Source organism: Nematolebias whitei, chromosome 19 (assembly GCF_014905685.2).
Source record: "Nematolebias whitei isolate Nwh7 chromosome 19, NemWhi1, whole genome shotgun sequence".
Taxonomy (NCBI): domain Eukaryota; kingdom Metazoa; phylum Chordata; class Actinopteri; order Cyprinodontiformes; family Rivulidae; genus Nematolebias; species Nematolebias whitei.
In genome coordinates, this window is record NC_056516.1 from 4189838 (window position 1) to 4211738 (window position 21901).

Genomic DNA, 21901 nt, shown 5'->3' on the forward strand with positions numbered 1-21901 from the left:
ACGAGAGACGAAACGTTTCTACATTTTTTGTTGTTTTGCTTTGTTTTTGTTTTTTTTTAATGTCCAGAGGACCAGATTTAACTTTTTTAGATTTTTCTACCTGGATTATTGAGCATGCATCAGGAGATCAAATATTGTACATTGTGTAGGTTTAAAACTCAGTTTAATCACACGTAACATAGTAAGATTAATAGTCACCTTCAGGTGTCACTCATATGTAACACAGTAAAGCTTATGCTAAACATCAATTTATAGATCACTTGTATCAAAGTAAGGTTAATACCTGTCGTTTATTTGACACATCTATTATAAAAGATTAATATTTGTGGGCTAAACCCTTAGGATGTTGTGTGGATGTCGTGGAAAAACCCCTGCAGGGCTGACGGTGTGATTCTCACGAGAGGAAAAACACGACATTGTCTCACGCCCTTATGACGACGACCTGTAAAAGGTCCACTCAACATCCCTTACAAATCTACCAAACCCTCAACATCCCCAGTTTCCCAAAACAAAAACATCACACATGAACACAGAATACTGCACATCCCCACTTACCAAAAAGTCCAGTCAGCCAACCAACCAGGGGTTGTCTTCACCTGGGTGTCGGTGCATTGTTTTAGACTAAGCATTCAGGCCTTCTATTGCCCGAGTAATGGACAGCATTATTTCCCAAACTTAGCACACATGCCCCCTTTTGTAATCATAAGGGAAGTGGGTGCTAGTTGTTCATCCAATCTTCCTACCGCAATTCGAGTCAAATTAATCAGTCGCAACACATTATAATGGATGTAATGAATTCTCAAATCCGACAGTCACCCAATCAGTCAGCTATTCATCTGGAACTCCCCTAGGGACTCCAGTCACATCAATATAAGTAGGACTGTTTGCATGCAGGTTAAATTTTTTAATTTAATTTTGAATTTGTTACGACGCGCTAAAATGTGCCAACATCTCTCACCTGGGTGTGCTGTTCAGTCCATGTGACAGATTGTGTTCAAAAAGTCTTTTAGGAGCAAGGGGCGCTACTGAGCTGGTGAGTGGCTGAGTGGAGTTTGCATTGTCCTAAAACGCACCATACTGTTCACACAAAAAATCACAATTGTCAAAAACAAGCAATAATCCCCAATATTCCCCAAAGTCTCCAATTCCCATATAGTTTGGGTATAACCATCATTGTTGCCTGTAAACAGTCACTTTCTATTAAACAGTTTTTAGGAAAAAAAACAATCTTATTTTGCTAAACAGTTCTATGAACAACAACCTTAATCAGAGACACAGTCTTTGGTTTATTTAACAGTTTTTATTACGCAGAATCTTCCTTCGTCAGGTCAACAGCTATTCGAGCTTTTGACCACTTTTACATGCAAAGTCTTCTTTTCTTGAGGTTTTGTCTTCGCAAAGTCTTCTTTTCTTGAGGTTTTGTCTTCGCAAAGTCTTCTTTTCTTGAGTTTTTGTCTTCGCAAAGTCTTCTTCCCCTCTTCTCGTCCTGGCCCAGGTCTTGTCACCTTGCCTCAGTTTTTTGGCTGAGGGAGGTTACCCGCCCCCTGGTCTGAGAACCTTCCTCCTCAACCAGATAGGTCGCACGATGGCTAGACCTTTGAGCCGTACTCCGCCTCGTGTCAGAGGAGGTCTGCCTTCCTGATGGGGAGGTTCAACTGAGCCCCCCTTTTGCTGGTCTGGGTGTCTGTCCCCTCTGCCTGCTGATCTGGGCGTCCGTCCCCTCCGTCAGCCTGCACATCCAGCAGATCCTGAAGTGAGCGTCCTGGCTCTGCTGCTGCTGCACACTGGTTCCAGTGAAACCATGTGTCTCCTTTTCCTTCGAGCCTCACTGCATGTGAAGTTCTCTCGGTCACCTTGTAGGGGCCTGTCCACCTCTGCTCCTTCCATGTCCTTTTGATGACTTTCAGCAAGACCCACTCTGCTGTGTGGGGCCTTCCAGATTCTTCTCTCTCCTTCTGTTTTGTCACCTGTGAATCAAAGCCGGACACCAGGGTTCTCAATTCTTCAAAATATGATTTGTACCTGTATTCCTCCATTTCTTCTCCCAGCATCAGATGAGTTGCTGGACCTGGAGACTGCCTTCCTTTTACTCGCCACCTGTAACACAAAATCTGCAAACATCTTCTGCATCATTGTCTAGGGGTCTGATCTTCTCTAATTTTCCTGTCTACTTCTATCCTAGCTGGGCAACAGTGTAGTTCGCCATAGGTCATGTGATGTTCCCTGTGTTTAGTTCCTGTTTGGTGCCTGTAATGTTTTTACCAGCCTTTTCTGTGAACCTTATAACAATAGACTATCTTAAGCAAATAACCACTTTCCAAACTCAGTCCAATTTCAGCCCTCTAAGGCATATGACCCTGTATTTTCTATCTCCACCACTAAATGGGTTTGTCAATATAAAATATTTCATTATTACTTCTACACTGTAATGGCTTTATAGTAGAACAACATAAATCACATCCAATTCATACTTTCATCCCCTTTTTTCACATCTACAAACCTGAACCTCAAAAAGGATATGTTGGATTTCTTCATCATCCTCCGGTTCCATGTCTGCCTCCTGAAACATTCACATTCAACTTTTCCTTTCATCCCCAGACTCCTTCCTCTGGATCTTCTTAGAAGAAGCAAAGTTATTTTTCACAAGAAAACACAGCAATATGTTATTACCACATGCAGTGAAAACAAGTAATCAAAAGAGTTAAGGTTTCAAAGTTTAGTGGTGAATGTTTGGCATGAGTGATGTTAATTTTTAGTTAAGATGATAAATTTTATTCGTCTTACCTCCTCCTGTCTGTGGGAAAACATTTAGTAAACGCATGCACAGAAAATATATTTTCATTGATCAACCTGTCCTCAAAACAGTACAATACAGCATTAAACATTGAGTTTGCTGATAAATGGAGCTGGAAAAATAAAAGGAAGTCAACATCAGTTATCCAGCTCTGCCATAGCTCCTCCGGAGATCTGTTTAGGTAAAACAAAAACAACAAAAGTTTCACAATACATGACTATCGTAAAAATGTGGTTAAAACACTCTATACATGAAAACCCAATTAATTTCTTTCAGTCCAGTCAAGTCAAGTCAAATCAAATGTATTTACGAACACAGATCCACCACATTTTCCTTGACCTTTGACCAAATCCACTTCAAGGGTCTGTGTTTTGGTGCTGCTGCTGCCCTTAGAGAACTTTCCTGTACACATTCCAAAGGAAGAAAGAGAAATACTTTGGTTATTAGGAGCATTGATTTTTACCTGTTTTTGTTAAACAGATATCTCCTGTTCACACACAAATGATCTAGCAAAGCAAGTCTGTACATCAATCACTGTTCCTTCTCCCCCTTTTTCTGAAACAGTACACCGTTCAGTGTGTCCTGTTTCAGAAACATCCAAGAAAAAGTTTCCACAAATCAGGCGTTGCCAGATCTACTGCCCTGGACGGCTCCTGCTTTAATGCAATAAAAACTTAATCTGCTGTCTGATCTCACTGTAATGCAGCTGACAAATTTATCATTCCTCTGTCATTCACCAGTTTCCAAAGTGGTTGTGTGAGGCCTGTGTAATTGGGAATGTAGTGTCTGCTAAACCCTGTAAGACCTAAGAATGACATCATGTCTTTAACATTACTCGGCTTTGGATGATGTTGTCCTGTGAGCTGGTAACAGTCCTGAACCTGATGCTGACAACAAACGTCCCAGAAATACAACAATGCGTCTGGCAACCTGTAGTTTGTCTTTGCTCACTGTGAACCCTTTTTCCGACAGTCTCAACAACACAGACCTTGTAGCTACTGAACAATCCTAAGCCAAGGTTGCAGCAATCAAAATATCATCCACATATTGTACTGTAGTGTGACAAGGGCCAGGTTGGCGACCCTTTCACTACTAATTATTTAAATATAACGGGTTCTCTCTTTTTCGAGTTAAATTACTGCCATATGACGAGATAACTGTGATGATTGTTTAAATCAGTGACATGAGACGTTAATTTCCTTTGACCCATCTGAATAAATGCGGTCATTAATGGAACAGAATCAAAATTTAACATCAAAACATTGTACACTTGATTAGCTGATCTGGTTCTGATTAATAAAACTTGGCACGTTTTACTTAATAAGACAACAGGACATTTCTAAAGGCATCTAGACTACTGGCAAAATAGAAGAGTTTTAAAGGAAAAATTGAAGGAGTTTAAATGGAGAGAAAAGATGGATAAAAAGGGGGTGTCTGTTCGGACCCCAGAATGGCACTCTCCCTTCAACACAAGCTCAAAACCTCCGGTACACTTGGCGCATTAAGACTCGTTAACTTTGCAGAACTTAATCGCTCCAGTGTCGGGCGCATTTCAACGCTACCATCCAGCGTCTCCGGTAAGAGCGGCTGGCCATGTCAGGAGTCGTGCCACTTACTCCGGTCAACAAACATGCTCATCTCCCGGGTGGATACACAGCAAGCTGTGAGTCCATCAGAGGTTCCACTCAGATGTGGGAGAATCCATCACAGACTCCGAAGACTGAGTTCAAGACTAGACTTCATCAGAGACCCACTTGAAGACTCAGAAGAACTTGAAAAACCCAAAGACTCCAGGAAGTGTGGACTTTTAAAGAGTTCTCACTTCCGGTCACTTCAGGACTTCCTGATTGGTTGAAACAACCAACAGGGGTTGGTTCTGGTGATGTCAGAGGGTTATTACAAGTCAAGAAAGTGCAAGAATGTTTAGGAACGTCCAATACAGACAGAAGAAATGTTTTGAAGAAGTGAGAGCAAGCAGGTGCCAGTTCCTTCTTATTTACTGTCTGCTAGGTTTAAAAACAATCCACTTCGTTCTGATAACTCCTTTCTGACTTTCGACCGACATCACTACTTCTCTTTCAGACAGAAGATCGAAATGCATAATTACTTTGTAAATAGACATTTAACTTGATTTCTAATTTAAATGAGGATTAAAAAATCATTAATACTGTTTCACAGTTGATTTAAAATGAGTGGTTCACTTCAACATTTAGAAATGGTATGAACTAAACAAACTTTTGATTTATCAAGATATTATAAAATAGTAATGATAATATAAAATGAAGAGTGTTCTTTCAATTGATTCGTTCAGGATACAATTAGACAGTCTATGGATGAGCTAATTTGTATTTCTGGATTCAAATCAATGAAATAACAGTTCCTGTCCCATGAAGGTCCTCAGAGGCAGGTTTTGGTCCGAGGCCGAGTTCACTACAGTCCCCCCTTTGGAAATCATCGCCTGTCCATGGGGATGAATTCCAACATGAACTTACACCTCCGAATGTCCTTGAGCTTGATGTAATCCAGCAAGAGGAAAACAAAAGTCGCAGTCCTTGTGGTTTGCGGCTACGTATTTCTTCAAAATACTTACCACAGTTTTGTTTGCTCTCTCTACTTGGCCTGAGGCCTGTGGGTCGTAGCCAACATGGAAGTTGACTTTGATGCCTAGCATCTTCCACAGTTCTTTCATCACTTCAGCTGTGAAGTGTGTACCTTGGTCTGAGTTCACCCTGAGGGGAAGTCCAAACCTTGAAAATACATGATTCATTATTAACATAGCAGTTGTTTGTGCTGTGTTGTTAGGAGCTAGTAGGCATTCTACCTATTTGGTAAATGCGCAAGTTACCGTGAGAAAATATTTATTTCCTCTAGTGCTCTTAGTAAGTGGTCCGACCCAGTCGATCTGGAGGTCTGACCATGGGAATGCAATGCCTCTACTTTGCAGTGGTGCTCTGTGGAGTGGTCTGGATGGCTGAAACTGGCAACATACCAGGTACCCTTTAATATAGTTCTTGACATCCTTTTTCATTCCAGGCCAATAAGAAACTTGTTTTAATGCTTTCAGCGTGGCAAAATCTCCCTTGTGTCCTGCGGACGGGAGGTCATGTGCATGAACTAACATCACCCCCCTGTGGTCATGGGGGACCACAAACATGGGTGAGGACGTCAGTCCATGAGCAAAAGTTAGGATGCCCTTGATTAGTTTTAGCAGTTTGCACAGCTGAAAGAGGACTTTAAGGTCTGGATTGGAAACCAGGTCTGCTTCGGACAGAGTGTTTGTCTCGGGGTCAGTCAAGTACAGCATCATCGAGTTTATCGCAGGATCCAACTTCTGAAGTTGGATGATGTCTGGGTCAGTCAGCACGGGTTGTACAGAGACTGTGTTGTCAGCCAGCTTGGCTGCAGCCTGTGCACGTGTGACTGCCATTACCTCGGCTGTAGGTTGTACTGACAGAGTTGCGAGCAGCCAGGAGGGGTCAAAGGACCACAGAGGGCTGACCACGGCTCTGTCCTTGGCTAGGAAGTCTGCAAGGTCATTATATTGCTTGTCATCGCCTAGGACTCTTAAATGTCCTGGAACCTTTTTCCAGTAGACCTGTAGGTCATGTGATGTCACCAAGTGATCACATGCCATGAAAAGCTCTTTGTGTTTGACCAATTTCTTGTTGCTTGTGAGAAAGCCGTTCTGTTTCCACAGAGCGAGATGACACAAGAAACTAAGTTGAGCGTAATTAGAGTCCGTCCAGATGACTAGCGTTTGGATGGAGCGTTCTACTGCCATCTGGAGAGCTATTAGGATTCCTGCTACCTCAGCGTACTGAGAAGTCTGAGAGGCTAATTTATAGCTAAAAGTGACCTCTTGTTGGTCTTGGAGGAGGACCCTCCAACACCTGATTTGCAGGTATGTTCGTGGTGGAATGAGCATCCATCCACGTACAGTGTTGTCATATCTTTGCAGATATTGCTATCAAAGTAGTGGTGATTCGGGTCATCACTTACTGAGAGTTTTTCCGCAGCTAGCGGATGGGTGGCGTGGCTACCTGTGAGTTTGTCACCACACCATCTCTGATGCGTTGGCTATTCAGGAAAGTCACTGGCTGGTGTTGTGTTTCTACAATGATTTTTTGTCCACCGATGTAACTGGAGAAGTGTTTAACTGCCCACACAGTGGTCAGTAGAGCTTTCTCAGTCTGAGAACTTTAATTTGGGGCCTGCCATTGTCTTACTGGTGTAGGCCACCACACGCTTGTCTTTGTCGTGCATCTGGTACAGACCTGCACTCATGCAGTGAGCTGAGAAGCCCACTTCCAGGTGAAACTCTTTGTTGTAGTCTGATTAGACCAGACATGGGGCTGACTTGAGTCTGTCCCTGAGAGCGTTCATTGCCTGCTGTTGGTTAACAGTCCAGACAAAGGGAACGTCTTTCTTTAAGAGTCCAGTCAGTGGTTTCGCAAGGTCTGCATAGTTCTCTATAAATTGGCATGAGTAGTTACACACGCCCAGAAAAATTTGTAGTTCTCTGAGATTGGTGGGGACTTTGAGATTGTCTAGGCCTTGGGTGCGAGTCAATGGTGGTTGCACTCCGTCTGGACCTACTAGTAGGCCAACGTAGTCCACCTTGGTCCTGCACCACTGGCATTTTGACAGTGACATTTTAGCACCAGCAGTAGTCAGTTGATTCAGAACGTGGTCGATCTCAGCCAAGTGTAAGTCCAGTGTTGGCTGCCTCAAAAGGACATCGTCCACGTAGATCAGTGTCCCACGTTCGTGGGCATCTGGACATGCTTTGTTCAAAAAGATGTTGAACTCAGCTGGTGAGTTAGCGTAGCCAAAGGGACACCTGGTGAAGGTGTATTGTCGCCTACCAAAAGTGAAAGCTAGTTTGTGTTGGTCCTCGGCGCGCACAGGAATGGTCCAAAAACCAGAGGTGACGTCGAAGGTGGAAAAGTACTTACCATCGGTGATCTTGGGCAGTTCCTGTTGGATCTGGGTCATTGGCCACCTAGATAAAGGAACTTGTTTGTTTAGCTTTCTGTAGTCTATGGTAAGTCTCCACTTACCATTTGGTTTCAAAACTGGCCATAAAGGTGCAGAGTAGGTGCTATTACAATGTCTGATTATGCCTTTATCTAAAAGGTCATCAATGATTTCCTTGACAGGTTGATGTGCTGCCAGGGGAATCTTGTATTGTTTGACAAATGTAGGCAGTGAGTCTGGCGGAGTTGGGATGCTCACTGTATGAAGCGAGGTCAACCCACAATCCATTGAGTCAGTCGAGAATGACTTCTCATATTTCATGAGAACTTGGCGGAGTTTATCCCTTTCTTCATCAGTCGTCAGGGCGTTGGCTTGGGCGACCACCTGTTCAATCTGTGAAGCGATTGCTAAGGGTTCTTGATGTTTGGGGAGCTCCAGTGAGTCCCCTTCTGTGTCGTCAGACCTGTCTATAGGTAAGACACTATAGGTTTGAGGTCCTAAATAGGCATCATTGGTTGAGAAGAGAGCTATGGCCTATGTTGGTTTCGTGAACCAAACTGGACCAGTCTCTTGACTCGATACCAAGTTGTCTGGGAGTCCTCCCAGAAATGGAATGCCAAGTTCAAAATCATGAAAATCTGTGGATATCAACCATCCTAGCCTTGTGTTTCTCGGGATCAGTACCTCCTCCGTGCCTGTGTTACACACTGTGACAGATGTGGTTCTGGAGTCGAGGCTCACTTGGCTTGCGGCCTCAATGGACAGTCCTAGTTTGAAAAATGTAAGAGATGGTTGAAAGTACGCCTGTTTAAGGCTAATAGCTTGTCCCACCACAATGTGGACCCGTACCATTAGGTTAGTTACCTGACGTGGTACTAAGGTGTTTTGGTTGCTAGCAACCTGGCAGACCTCTGGAATGGTCTGTCCAGCCATAAGGTTTGCAGTGTCTAGCACAGGAGGATCCTTTTTGGCTGGTTTTAGTGACCATGGTACATTGTGGCTGGTGTCCACTTGGACACCTAATCTTACCGAGATGTCAGAGCCTATGTAGGTTGCATGTGGTGAGTCTTGGACCACGAGGAATGGGTGTACCAGTTCTCGTTGGTTCCAGATCAGTTTCAGGTTAATGACTCCTTTCATAGTCATCATACGTGAACTGTTGGGATTCAGTGGAAAGCGGAAAACTTTCTTGATCAGAACTGGACCCAAATGTTTTTTAACCAATGTTTCGTAGAAAGCTTGGTTAATAGCTGATTTATCTGTCCACAGTGACAATACAGCATCTTCGGTGTGGGATCCTTGGATCTCTAAACCTTTAACTACCAACGGTAGGTAGTATCCAGTGGGCTCTGACTGTCTCAGCTCGCAGAGGAGGCTTTCTTGTTCAGTCAGAAATGGGTCCACCGGTTGGGTCTCTTCGATCTCACATGCTTTTGAAGGCGTACTTACCGGGACTGTATTCTCTGCCGAGAGGTCCTCGGTGCCTTCGATGGTGCCTGCTGTTGGGCAGTCTGTGACTGTCTCAGGAGGCATGGGTATTGGCAGGGGTTTGCTCACTCTAGCCCACATTGTCTACCATAATCTATAATTGCGTCAAAGCGATTTATAAAATCCTGGCCAATCAAAAATGGGAATGAGTCAACCATAGACACATATACCGGGTGGTATAGTGTCATCTCGCCAACCTGCATGTGAACCATAGCTGTAGCTGTTAGGGTTGTCCTCATCTCTGCAAGGTCCTGCAGCTCTATAGCACATTCTATGAAAGGTATGTCGCCATGAACACCATTAGCAGCAGTCCTGAGCTCCTCGAACAGTTTGGCTGACATAATAGTTATGTCGGCTCCACCATCCAGTAGGGAGTCGTGTGTGACGACCCCTTCAAGTGTGATCGACAGGTAAGCTTTCTTAGCAACCCCCTTTCTGATCAGGTTACACAGGAACCTTGCAGGTTTTGGCCGACGTTTCTTCTTACGTTTACCTGTACCTGTGTAATCCTGTTTTTTTCGAACCGTTGGTGCAGTTGCTGCTGCTCTTGGGAGTTCGGCTTTTGACGGGCCCCCGTCATTGATGTATGAGATCACCCACCCACTGCGTGTTGAGGGGCTCTTGTTGTTTGTAACAACAAGGTTCTGCTGGCTGTCCATGACAGCGGCAGCGTTGCTGTTTGTGTCAACCTGTTTTGACTAAACCGTTAGCACAGCTGTTGCTGTTTCTGAGGTTTCAGTTTGTGACAGGTCACCGTCGGTGACGTGTGATTGTATCCCCCCTTTTTCAGGTGAGGGCGTATCAGAGTTTACAACAACAGCGTCATGGTGACTGTCTGTGACAGCAGTAATGGTGTTGTCTGTGTGCTCTGACTTATCAGCAACGATATTGCCAAACAACACGTTAGGTTGTTTGTCCGTAGCAACACCTTCCAACAGTTCCAAGAACCGACGCACACTCTCTGTCTCGTCCTAGCTCAGAGGTCTGCGGCTCTCTTTCTGGACCTGCTGCTGTTTCTTTTTTGTCTCAGGCTGTTCAAGCTGATGTGGTGGGGAAGCAGTTCCATTCCCAGTGGGATCCTTGTTTGTATGGGTCACTTTTGGTGCCATACTTTTTACCCTTAGGGCGTTCGCCCCCCTTCTGGTACATCCGTTCATCCTCTGGTTCCTTGGGAAACCATTTAGGATCTCGTCTGGACCAGGGGGCACTCACCTGTTGCGGTTTGGCTGTTGGGAAACCTCGTTTCCTCTCGCCTTTTTTGGGAAGGGGAGTCGAAGCTCTCGTCCCTTCCAATTCTAGTGACTGGGCAGGAATCCTCTCACCTGGGAACACCTCAATGGGTGTTTTGGCCTGTGAATGGGCTTCAAAGACATTCACAGCATAACTTTTTATCTCACTGATGGATTTCTCTTTGAAATTAGCCATCATTTGCACTGACATCCTTATGTCAGGGTGGAGATTTTTGCTGAAAACGTACTTAAACGTTTCCTCCTCCTCCATGCTGGACTCGTTCCTGTAACCAAAATAAGCCGGCAAAATCCTGGAATAATATGCCCTGGGGTGCTCATTCTGTAATGAACCCCTTCAACTCTGTACCAAAATCACCACAACAGAGAGACTTAGATTACAAAATTTATTGTAGAAGCCCTCGTTTCTCAAAAGTGAGTTTGGTTCTGGTGTCGATCACTGGGTCAAAGGCTGGAACGAGTCTGTAGGCAGGAAGAGAACGGTTAGTGGCCAGGCAGTAGACAGAAGCGAGAGCAAATGTCTGAGAAAGGTAACCACTAACCGTTTCTCTGGTTGAAGGGGACTCAGGAGAGAGGAGTCGTTCCAGCTGGATGGATTCACTGCAGGAGGGGTGATCCTGGTGAGAGGAGTCAGCCGGCTGCAGCGAAGAGACCGAGAATGGGTGGATGGAGATGAGGTGTTGAACCACAACGACGTTGGACCAGCAATCGGTCCGTGAGGCAGATGTTGAGGTCAGACAGGCGAGGGTTGTTACCAGGGCGTAGGAAAACGACGGTACCAAACAGGAGCAGGCGAGAAGACAGTGTGAGGCAGGCGTGAGTCGAAAACCGATGAGAGGAGACGTAGATCCAATGAGGAGCAGGCTGGAGGCGAAGTCAGGCGAGCAGGAGTCCAAAACCATGAAGCAGCACAAGGAGGTGAGGATATCAAGACCAGGAAGAGGGACAGGAGCAGGGCAGGCAAACAAACTGGGCAGGAGAGAAACTATGAAGGAACAGGAGACTATGAGGGAAATCAGGAGACAGAAGCGCGGGATAACTACTGGCAGGTAAACTGTTTTCGACTATCTGGCGCTCACCCTGTGAGCCGGTCAGGTTTATAAAGGGTGCAGCAACAGGTGCAGCTAATGAGAAGTAATCAGTGTGGAGTGTGGTGAAGAGAAGACAAACTTAAAGTCACATGCAGCCAGCAGAGAGGAGATAAGAGTGCTGCAGAGCAGGAAGTCTGAAAACCAAGAAAAACAAACAACAAGAGAAAGATAGAAAAGAAAAAGAGTCCACAGACACCAAGCAGTGAACAAAGTGAAAAGAATTTAAATCAGACAGGCGTGAATCGTGACACATTCTTACCTTGCATGACCTTGTCGGCGGCTGGATAACCGCCAGGTCCCGTTCAAGGGAAATACTCTTTCATAAGAGCAGCACATAACAGGCGGTAATCCTTTCTTGTGGCATCAGGTTGACGCTCTATGAAGGAAAACACCGTCCTGGTTGAAGTGAGCCTGATCAAACCTACTTTATCCTCAACTGTAGCGTTGGGATAGCTTCTTAGTTGGAAGTCAAGGTCGTTCAGATAGGCCATAGTGTCGGTTGAACCCAACGGCCCTGGCTCAAAGCGTTGGACATATTTTGCAATTTTGTACAAATCTGAAATCGATAGCAGCCGCTGTATGATTGGTGTCATAGGAACCAAAATAGCACATGGAGGTGAGTCATTAGACTCACGTGGAGGTGGCAGAAAGGGAATTAAGTGCAGGAGGTACAGCAAAATCCTTCTGAGGTGGTGGTGGGTGTCCTGGACTCTGACCTTGTTCGTCTTTGAGTTCCAGACAACCTTGCCCCACGTCAGAAATCTCATTTGTTGTAGCGGCTAGTTTGGCCTCACAGGCTTTTAAGCATTCATGTGATTTATGACATTCACTTTGTAAACGCACGCCTTGTTAGACTGATGCCGCCTTTTCCAATCTGCACTCGTTCAGAGCTTTTGGTGTGAGCTGCACCTCTCGTTGTAGCGCATCATTGTCTGAACACAGTGCTTGGTACTTAATCCCTGTTTCACTCAGCTTCACCTCACATGAGTCTGCTTGTAACGACAGCTGAGCTTGTGAGAGCTCTCTCTCATGTTGTAATTCATTTTCCCAGGTCTCCTTATCAAATTTAGACTGTACCACGAGTTTTAGGTACTCCACACGTGTTGCCACTTGGACCTCTGTCTCATGCATTAACCTTTTATCAAGGGATTCAGCTTTGTTGGCCTCAATATAAAAGTTAGCCTTCAGTAAGAGTGCCAATTTAGCTAGTTGGTCATAGCTTGACTTTGTTATGGTTGCAGAGGTCACATTTTCTGCAACATCCTTCAGCTCGTCCAATAACTCTTTTGAGTTCATGCTGTCCACCTGTTCACCATATGGATGTAAGGATTCTGTTAGCAACGTTAATGCTCTTTCCAATCAGTCCTTCCCCTCACATGGAACAATATTTGTTTCTGTCAAATCTGCCATGGTAATCCACTGTTCAGCACCTATCTGTTGAAATAGTTACAAACTTAGAGTGTTTAACAGGTAAATATTTTTTTTTAAGTGAGCAGCGAGATTCACACACTATTTTGGCTTTTGGTTCAATCAACAGTACAGTTATTAGCAAACTTTTAAAAAAATGGGCCCCTGTTAAGGCCTTACCCCATAAATATTGTAAGTAAATGCCTCCTTCTGGCAGTGTTACTTAATTATGAGCTTATTTTTGTAACAGATACAATGAACCAGGCCTTTTCAGTGTTAATTTTACTCAAGTGCACTTAAAATTAATAAACCTGCAATTTTTCTAAAAGTCTGTTATCAACTTTAGTGTTCAAACGCTTTTGTAAGCAGTTTAAATTTACCAGAATTCGCTTTTTAAACAGTACACAGAAACCAGGCTGGATTAACAAAAAAACATTTTAAATGAAAAGCAGAGTGATCAGCTTTCTTTCAGGAAAACTGTTATACTCCTTTTTCAACAGCAGGTGGCGGTGTAAGCTTACTTTTACCGGCAGAGGTCTATGACAACTTCCTGTGAACCGTCTTGTTTACATCAGGCTGTTAGCTGTTAGCTACGCTGTAGCACACGGTCGAACATGGTTCTGTAACATTTTATGGACTGGTTTAAAGCTATTAACGTGACTTTTGTGCACAAGCACACTTTATCTGCATGAAAACATGAGTTTTAGGAACGTGGAAGGCTTTATTTAGCGTTTTGAAACACGAAGGAGGACTCTGTTAAAACGAGCTTCATTTCCGGGGTCACGTGACTTTTTCAGACACGTGCACATGGGAGGTGGGTTTCACAATCTGACATCAGAGGGAGTGGACGCACAGAGACACGTCACCAGTAGTGTTCTTAGGCAGGGGGCAGTCTACCAACATCTGCTTCAACACATGATTAAACAACTCTGGAGACAAAACAAAACCCTGTGGAAGTCTAGTGTAACGTAATTGTCTGCCCTGAAAAGTAAATGAAAAAACATCTCTCATTTCCTCTGCTAGCGGCAGGCAATAAAAAGTGTTGGCAATCAATCAACCTTTATTTATACAGGTAAATCCCATTGAGCCTCGAGGACTCATTTACAAGAGAGACCTGATTTCAACAAAGAAAGATGACAACAATGGACAACAGCAACAACAATAGTTATAAAAAAGCATACTACAGTTTTTTTTTTGTTTTTTTTTAACAAATAGGATGGCTAAAAGGAAAAGGTAACAAAACAAAAAACAGCTAGATTCCAAGACAAATGTAGAAAACTAAAAACAGGAACATGTCAGCATTGGACCCTGTCAGGTGTCCAACAGATTCTTAAAGACACTTAGAGAGGTCAAGGTCGAGAGCTTCAAATCTTTTTGTAAGATGTTCCAGGAAACAGGAGCGGAATAGGAGAAGGCCCTTTTGCCTAGTTCAGTCCTCATTGAGGGAACACTGCAGGTAATAATGTCCTGACAGCGCACTCCGTAGCTGCACTCACGCAGAGACATGTAGGAGGAGATGTATGAAGGCAACAGACCAAGAAGTGATTTAAAGATGAAAATATACCAGTGAGAGAGTCTGCGTGAAGTTAATGATGTCCAGTTAACCAGTGAATACAGTGTGCAGTGGTGGGTACGATAATCACAGCCAGTTATGAATCTTAGTGCACCATGATAGACAGCATCCAACATCTGCAGGGTTCTTGTAGGAGCGTTCATGTAAATAATATCACCATAATCAATTGAGGGAAGGAAAGTCACAGATACAAGGCGTTTTCTAGCATTCAGGGTTAGACAGGATCTGTTTCTGAAAAAGAAACCCAGTTTAACTTTCAGTTTCTTTATCAAGTTTTCCACATGGAGCTTAAAAGAGAGATGTGAGTCGACCAAGATACCCAAATATTTATAGGAATCAACAAACTCAATGGGGACACCATTTGAGGATAAAATCAGAGGAAGAACTGCTGGGACCAACTTCCTATTTGAAAAAAGCATCCCTTTGGTTTTGTCGGCATTTAGGACAAATTTGAGGTGAAATAAATCAGTCTGGATGATGTTGAATGCAGATTTCAAAAGCTGGAAAGCCTTAGCAACAGTTTTAGCTCGACAATAAACAACTGTGTCATCAGCATAGAAATGTAGGATGCATTAGGGATGTTTTTACCTACATTATGTATGTAGATTGTAAAGAGGGTGGGTCCTAAAACTGAGCCTTGTGGTACACCATTGTTGACTGTTAAATAACTGGAGGAAGTACCATTATGTTGAACACATTGCCTCCGGTCTGAAAGATAGTTAGAGAACCAACCAATGGTGTGATCTGAGAAACCGATTTCTGAGAGTTTATGACACAAGATGTTATGATCCACAGTGTCAAAAGCTTTAGACAGCTCTATGAAAAGTGCAGCACAATAATCCTTAGCATCCAGTGCTTCAACAACATCATTAAGAACCTTCAGTGAAGCAGTGGTTGTGCTGTGTTGTTTCCTGAAACCAGATTGATGTGGAGGTAAGATGTTGTAGTGAGATAGGGTAGTTAGCTTCAGTGTTAGCTTAGGAGCTCCACTACAATCAATATTTAATAACGGGTTCTCTCTTTTTCGAGCTACTTGACAGATATGTGACAGAGATACTGTGTGGGAGATGGTCTAATCAGTGACATGAGACGTTAATTTTCTTTGACCCATCAAAATGAATGTGGTCATTTATTAACAGAATCAAAATTTAACATCAAAACATTGTACACTTGATTATTCCGATCGGCTCTGATTAATAAAACTTGGCACGTTTTACTTAATAAAAACAACAGACATATCCTTAGATCTTAAATTAATGTTTACAGGCTTAGCTTATCTTTTACTGGCAAGATAGAAGAGTTTTAAAGATGGGAAATGAAGGAGTTTAAATAGAGGAAAAAGATGGATGAGGGAAAATGTGTTGACGAAGAACGGCACCCTCCATCCGAACCCAGCTCAGCCTCGGTGCACTCGGTAGTGAAGCGACTCGTTACCTTTGCAGAAGATTGGTCAGCTCCGGTACGGAGTTCCATTTCAACGCTACCTTTCAGCGTCTCCTTAGGATGGCTGAGAATCGTCCGAAGTAGTGACGGTACTCCGTTCAACAACACGCTCAACTCACGGGTGGACTCACATGAGCTGTGAGTCCGTCATAGGTTCCACTCAGATGTGGAAGATTCCATAATCCCAACTAGACTCGGAAGAACTCCCAACTAACTCCAGCACTTCAGAACTTTTGTTCTGCTGTTCGGAACTTCTGTTCTCCTGTGCTCCGAAAACTAACTGGAACTAGGAAGTGTCGACTTTTAAAGAGTTCTACTTCCGGTCCCTTTTGGGAAGTCCTGATCGGTTGAAAGAACCAACAGGGGTGTGGTTTTAGTGACGTCAGAGGTTACTACAAGTCAGAAAAACAGCGGAGATGTTTAAGAACAGACAGAGAAATGTTTAGGAACAGACAGAGAAATGTTTTGGCGAAGTGGGAGGAAGCAGGTGCCAGTAGCTTCTTATTTACCGTCTGTTAGGTTTAAAAACAATCCACTTCGTTCCAATAACTTCTTTCTGACTTTCGACCGACATCACTACTACTCATTTCAGACAGAAGATCAAAATGCATAATTACTTTGTAACAGACATTAACTTGATTTCTACTTTGAATGAGGATTAAAAAATCATTAATACTGTTTCACAGTTGATTTAAAATTAGTAGTTCACTTCAACATTTAAAATGGTTTGAACTAAACACACTTTTGATTATCAAGACATTTGTAAAAATAGTAATGATAACATAAAAAAGAGAGTGTTCTTTCAATTGATTAGTTCAGGATACAATTAGAAAGTCTCTGGATGAGCTAATTTGTATTTCTGGATTCAAATCAATGAAATAACAGTTCCTATCCCATGAAGGTCCTCAGAGGCAGGTTTTGACCGGAGGCTTAGTTCACTACAGTCCCCCCTTTGGAAATCATCGCCTGTCCATGGGGATGAATTCCAACATGAACTTACGCCTCCGAATGTCCTTGAGCTTGATGTAATCCAGCAAGAGGAAAACAAAAGTCAAAGAAGGTAATCCCATAATGTTGTTGGTAATTCCATAATGTTGTTGGTAATTCCATTGTAGCAATGCTTTAACCCCTTGGAAACAAAGTCTGTAATCCGTTGGAAAAGTCATATAATCCACAACAATAAATCCACAACGATTGGAGTTGTTGATTAATCAGCATGTAGAAGATTCCCTTCGATTGAACTGAAGATGCGGCCACTGGATGCAGGTTGGAGACCAACATCAGGATTGCAGGTCCCCTCCAGCGATGTCGTCGCTGGGTGACGTCCAGTCGGTGCTGTTCTGGTTCTATGTGTCATGCAATTAAGTGGTTTAAGGTGGGCTTATGAAGGGGATTTTACATAAGGCCTTAACCTATATGCACCTGGTGTGTAAGCTATTATGATTGGGAACAGCTACAGCTACCAGTTAAGGGGTGGAACATGCTGAAAAGGGTAGCTATAGGGGTCTATACCTATAGAAGGGTGTTCCAACTATACCACCATCGCTAACTTTGTCTATGTTAGACTTACATGGCCACTATAGTTGGTTTATTTGTCTGTTGCCTTTTGGACGAACGACTTGAGATTGGGTGTTTGGTTTCCCCATAAATGTTTTTGGAGTCTATGGCGAGACTCATCAAAAACAATTAGCTATCCCCCCGAATAGAATTGTTCGAGTAGGTTCGGCTTGAAGATGGTGAGCCCAATGTAAGTTATGGTACTTAAGGTAGCATTGACTACATTGACTCTTCAACGATTAGGTTTTAACGAGTGAACTGCATGTTGGCATAGTTAAAGTCCTTTACAGTCTCCAACTAAAATACATACAAAACTCATTCTTACTGATGTGCTCAGAAACAAATATCAAAACCAAATAAACAACGTTTCAACATCGACAAGAGTAGTGACTAAGCAACTAGAAACATCGTTTCACTGCTCCACCTCACCCTGGTTGTCAGATTCAATCACACTGTCCCATAGGAGTTGTTTCTTTGCACACCTTGTGTGGTTTAAACTGTGGTTAAGTTTATTATCCATTAATTATCTTCTGCTTGGATGACCCTTATTCCCACGAGGTCAGAGTTTGTGAGATATTTGTCTCCTGTGGAGTTATTGCACACCTTGTGTGGTTTAACCTGGTTTCGATGTACCCATTTAACAATTGGCTCTTTTTGGCCTTTACTGATTTTTATCTGATAGACAACTGGAGACAGTTTGTCTGTTATCAGATGGGGTCCAGTCCATCTGGGCATCAGTTTACGGGCGAGAGTTCCGGTCCCGGACTCTCTTCTCCCAGTTCTAGGGGCAAACGTGTAGTACCATACCCTGTCTCCCACTTGGAGTTCCTCGTGAGAGGCCTTTTGGTCGTAGTACGCTTTGCATCCTTCAGCTGATTTTTTCAGGTTTTTCTGGGCGAAAGCAAAAGTGTTTTCAAGATGTTTTTCCAAGTCTTTCATGTATTGTTGTGTAATGTAGGCTGTTGCCATGGCAGCATCGCCTGGTTGGTACAGCAGGTGTAGAGGGAGAGTCATTTGTCGACCCGTCATCATCTTGAAAGGAGAGATGCCAGTCGATGTGTATAGAGTGGCCCTTATGGCCATGAGGACCAGAGGGAGTTTCACATCCCAGTCCTTGTGGTTTGTGGCTACGTATTTTTTCAAAATACTCACCACAGTCCTGTTTGCTCTCTCAACCTGGCCTGAAGCCTGTGGATGGTAGCCAATATGGAAGTTGGCTTTGACGCCTAGCGTCTTCCACAGTTCTTTCATTACTTCACCTGTGAAGTGTGTACCTTGGTCTGAGTTCACCCTGAGGGGAAGTCCAAACCTTGAGAATACATGATTCACTAATAACATAGCAGTAGTTTGTGCTGTGTCATTAGGGACTGGTAGACATTCTACCCATTTGGTAAACGTGCAGGTTACCGTGAGAAAATATTTATTTCCTCTAGAGCTCTTAGTGAGTGGTCCAACCCAGTCAATCTGGAGGTCCGACCATGGAAATGCAATGCCTCTACTATGCAGTGGTGCCCTGTGGAGTGGTCTGGATGGCTGAAACTGGCCACAGACCAGGCACCCTTTTATGTAGTCTTTGACATCCTTCTTCATTCCAGGCCAATAAGCAATCTGTTTTAATGCTTTCAGCGTGGCATTGTCACCCTTGTGTCCTGCGGACGGAAGGTCATGTGCATGAACTAACATCACCCCCCTGTGGTCATGGGGGACCACGAACACGGGTGAGGACGTCCGTCCATGAGCAAAAGTTAGGATGCCCTTAAGTAGTTTTAACTGTTTGCACAGCTGAAAGAGGACTTTAAGGTCTGGATTGGAATCCAGTTCGCCTTTCGATGGAGTGTATTTGTCTGGGTCAGTCAGATACAGTATCATCGAGTTAATTGCAGGATCCAACTTCTGAAGTTGGATGATGTCTGGGTCAGTCAGTATTGGGCGTACAGAAACTGTGTTATCAGCAGGTTTAGCTGCAGCTTGTGCACGTGTGACTGCCATTACCTCAGCTGTAGAATGTGTCGACTGAGTGTTGAGTAGCCAGGAGGGGTCAAAGGACCACATGGGCCCGTCAACGGCTCCTCCCTTGGCTAGGGAGTCTGCAAGGTCATTGTAGTGCTTGTCAACGCCCGGGACTCTGGAATGTCCTGGAACTTTCTTCCAGAAGATCTGTAGATCATGTGATGTCACCAAGTGATCACATGTCATGAAAAGCTCTTTGTGTTTGACCACCTTTTTGTTGCTTGTGAGAAAACCGTTCTGTTTCCACAGAGCGAGATGACACAAGAAACTAAGTCGAGCATAGTTAGAGTCAGTGCAGATGATTAGCGTCTGGATAGAGCGTTCCACTGCCATCCGTAGGCCTATTAGGATTCCTGCTATCTCAGCGTATTGAGAAGACTGAGAGCCTAAATTATAGCCAAATGTGACCTGTTCTTGGTCTTGGAGGAGGACTCCTCCAACACCTGCTATGCAGATTTTCTCGTGGTGGAATGAGCATCCATCCACGTACAATGTCGCCATATCTTTACAGATATTGCTATCAAAGAAGTGGTGATTTGGGTCCTCAGCTACTGAGGGTTTACTCACAACCGGCTGTTGGGTGGATAGTACATCTTGTGTACATTCTTGGCAGACTGTCAAATCAGTGCCCAAGTGTGACTTCTTATTTTGTCCGTAGCGGATGTCCAGGTTAAAACTCTGAAGTGCCATAAGCCATGTGGCTACACGTGAGTTTGTCACCACACCATCTCTGATGCGTTGGCTGTTTAGAAACGTTACAGGCTTGTTTTGTGTTTCAACAATAATCCTCTGTCCACCAATATAGCAGGAGAAATGTTTCACTGCCCACACAGTGGTCAGCAGAGCCTTCTCACAGTCTGAATACCTTAGTTCAGGGCCTGCCATTGTTTTGCTGGCATAGGCCACAACACGCTTGTCTTCGTCGTGTATTTGGTACAGACCTGCACTTGTGCAGTGAGTTGAGAAGCCCACTTCCAAGTAAAACTCCTTGTTGTAGTCTGGATAGACTAGACATGGGGCTAACTTGAGCCTGTCTTTAAGAGCGTTCATTGCCTGCTGCTGTGTATCAGTCCAGACAAATGGGACGTCTTTCTTTAAGAGTTCAGTCAGTGGCTTTGCGAGGTCCGCATAATGCTCTATGGACTGGCGTGAGTAATTACACACTCCCAGAAAACTCTAGTTCTTTGAGATTGGTGGGGACTTTGAGGTTGTCTAGGTCTTGGGTGCGAGTCAATTGTGGTTGTACTCCATCCGGACCTACTAGGAGGCCAACGTAGTCCACCTTGGTTCTGCACCACTGGCACTTTGACAGTGAGATTTTAGCACCAGCAGTTGTTAGCTGATTTAGGACGTGGTCGATCTCAGCCAAATGAGAGTCCAGTGTCGGCTGCCTCAAAAGGATGTCGTCCACGTAGATCAGTGTCCCACGCTCGTGGGCGTCTGGACATGCTTTGTTCAAAAAGATGTTGAACTCTGCAGGTGAGTTAGCTTAGCCAAAGGGACACCTGGTAAAGGTGTATTGTCGGCTGCCAAAAGTGAAAGCTAGTTTGTGTTGGTCCTCGGCGCACACAGGGATGGTCCAAAAACCAGAGGCGACATCGAGGGTAGAGAAGTACTTACCATCGGTGACTTTTAGCAGTTCCTGTTGGAGCTGAGTCATTGGCCACCTGGATAAGGGGACTTGTTTATTTAGCTTTCTGTAGTCTATGGTAAGTCTCCACTTACCATTTGGTTTCAAAACTGGCCATAAAGGCGCAGAGTAGGTGCTATTACATTGTCTGATTATACCTTTGACCAAAAGGTCATCAACGATCTCCTGGACAGGCTGATGTGCTGCCAGAGGGATCTTGTATTGTCTGACAAATGTTGGTGGTGCGTTGGGTGGGGTTGCGATTCTCACTGTGTGGAGTGAGGTCAACCCACAATCTGTTGAGTCAGTTGAAAATGACTTTTCATATTTTAAAAGAACTTGGCAAAGTTTGTCCCTTTCTTCATCAGATGTCAGAGCGTCGGCTTGGGCGACCACCTGTTCAATCTGTGATGAGACCGATAATGTGAGATTAGCGCTTGCTGCAGCTTCCAAGATGGCCGCCAATCACCTCCAGCTGACGGTCATCTCCCTGATGAGCTCCTGCCCCTATTTAAGCCTGCAGACAAGTCTACTCGACGCTGGAGCATTGAGTTCCCCCGGTACTTAATGTTTCTAGCCACTTAGTGTTTTCATGGAATACAAGTCTTACCTTGTGATCTTATTTTTGCAGTTCTTTGTCGCCTCCTGAGTCCAGTCCTGTCTCCACGGGTTCCAGCTCTCAGT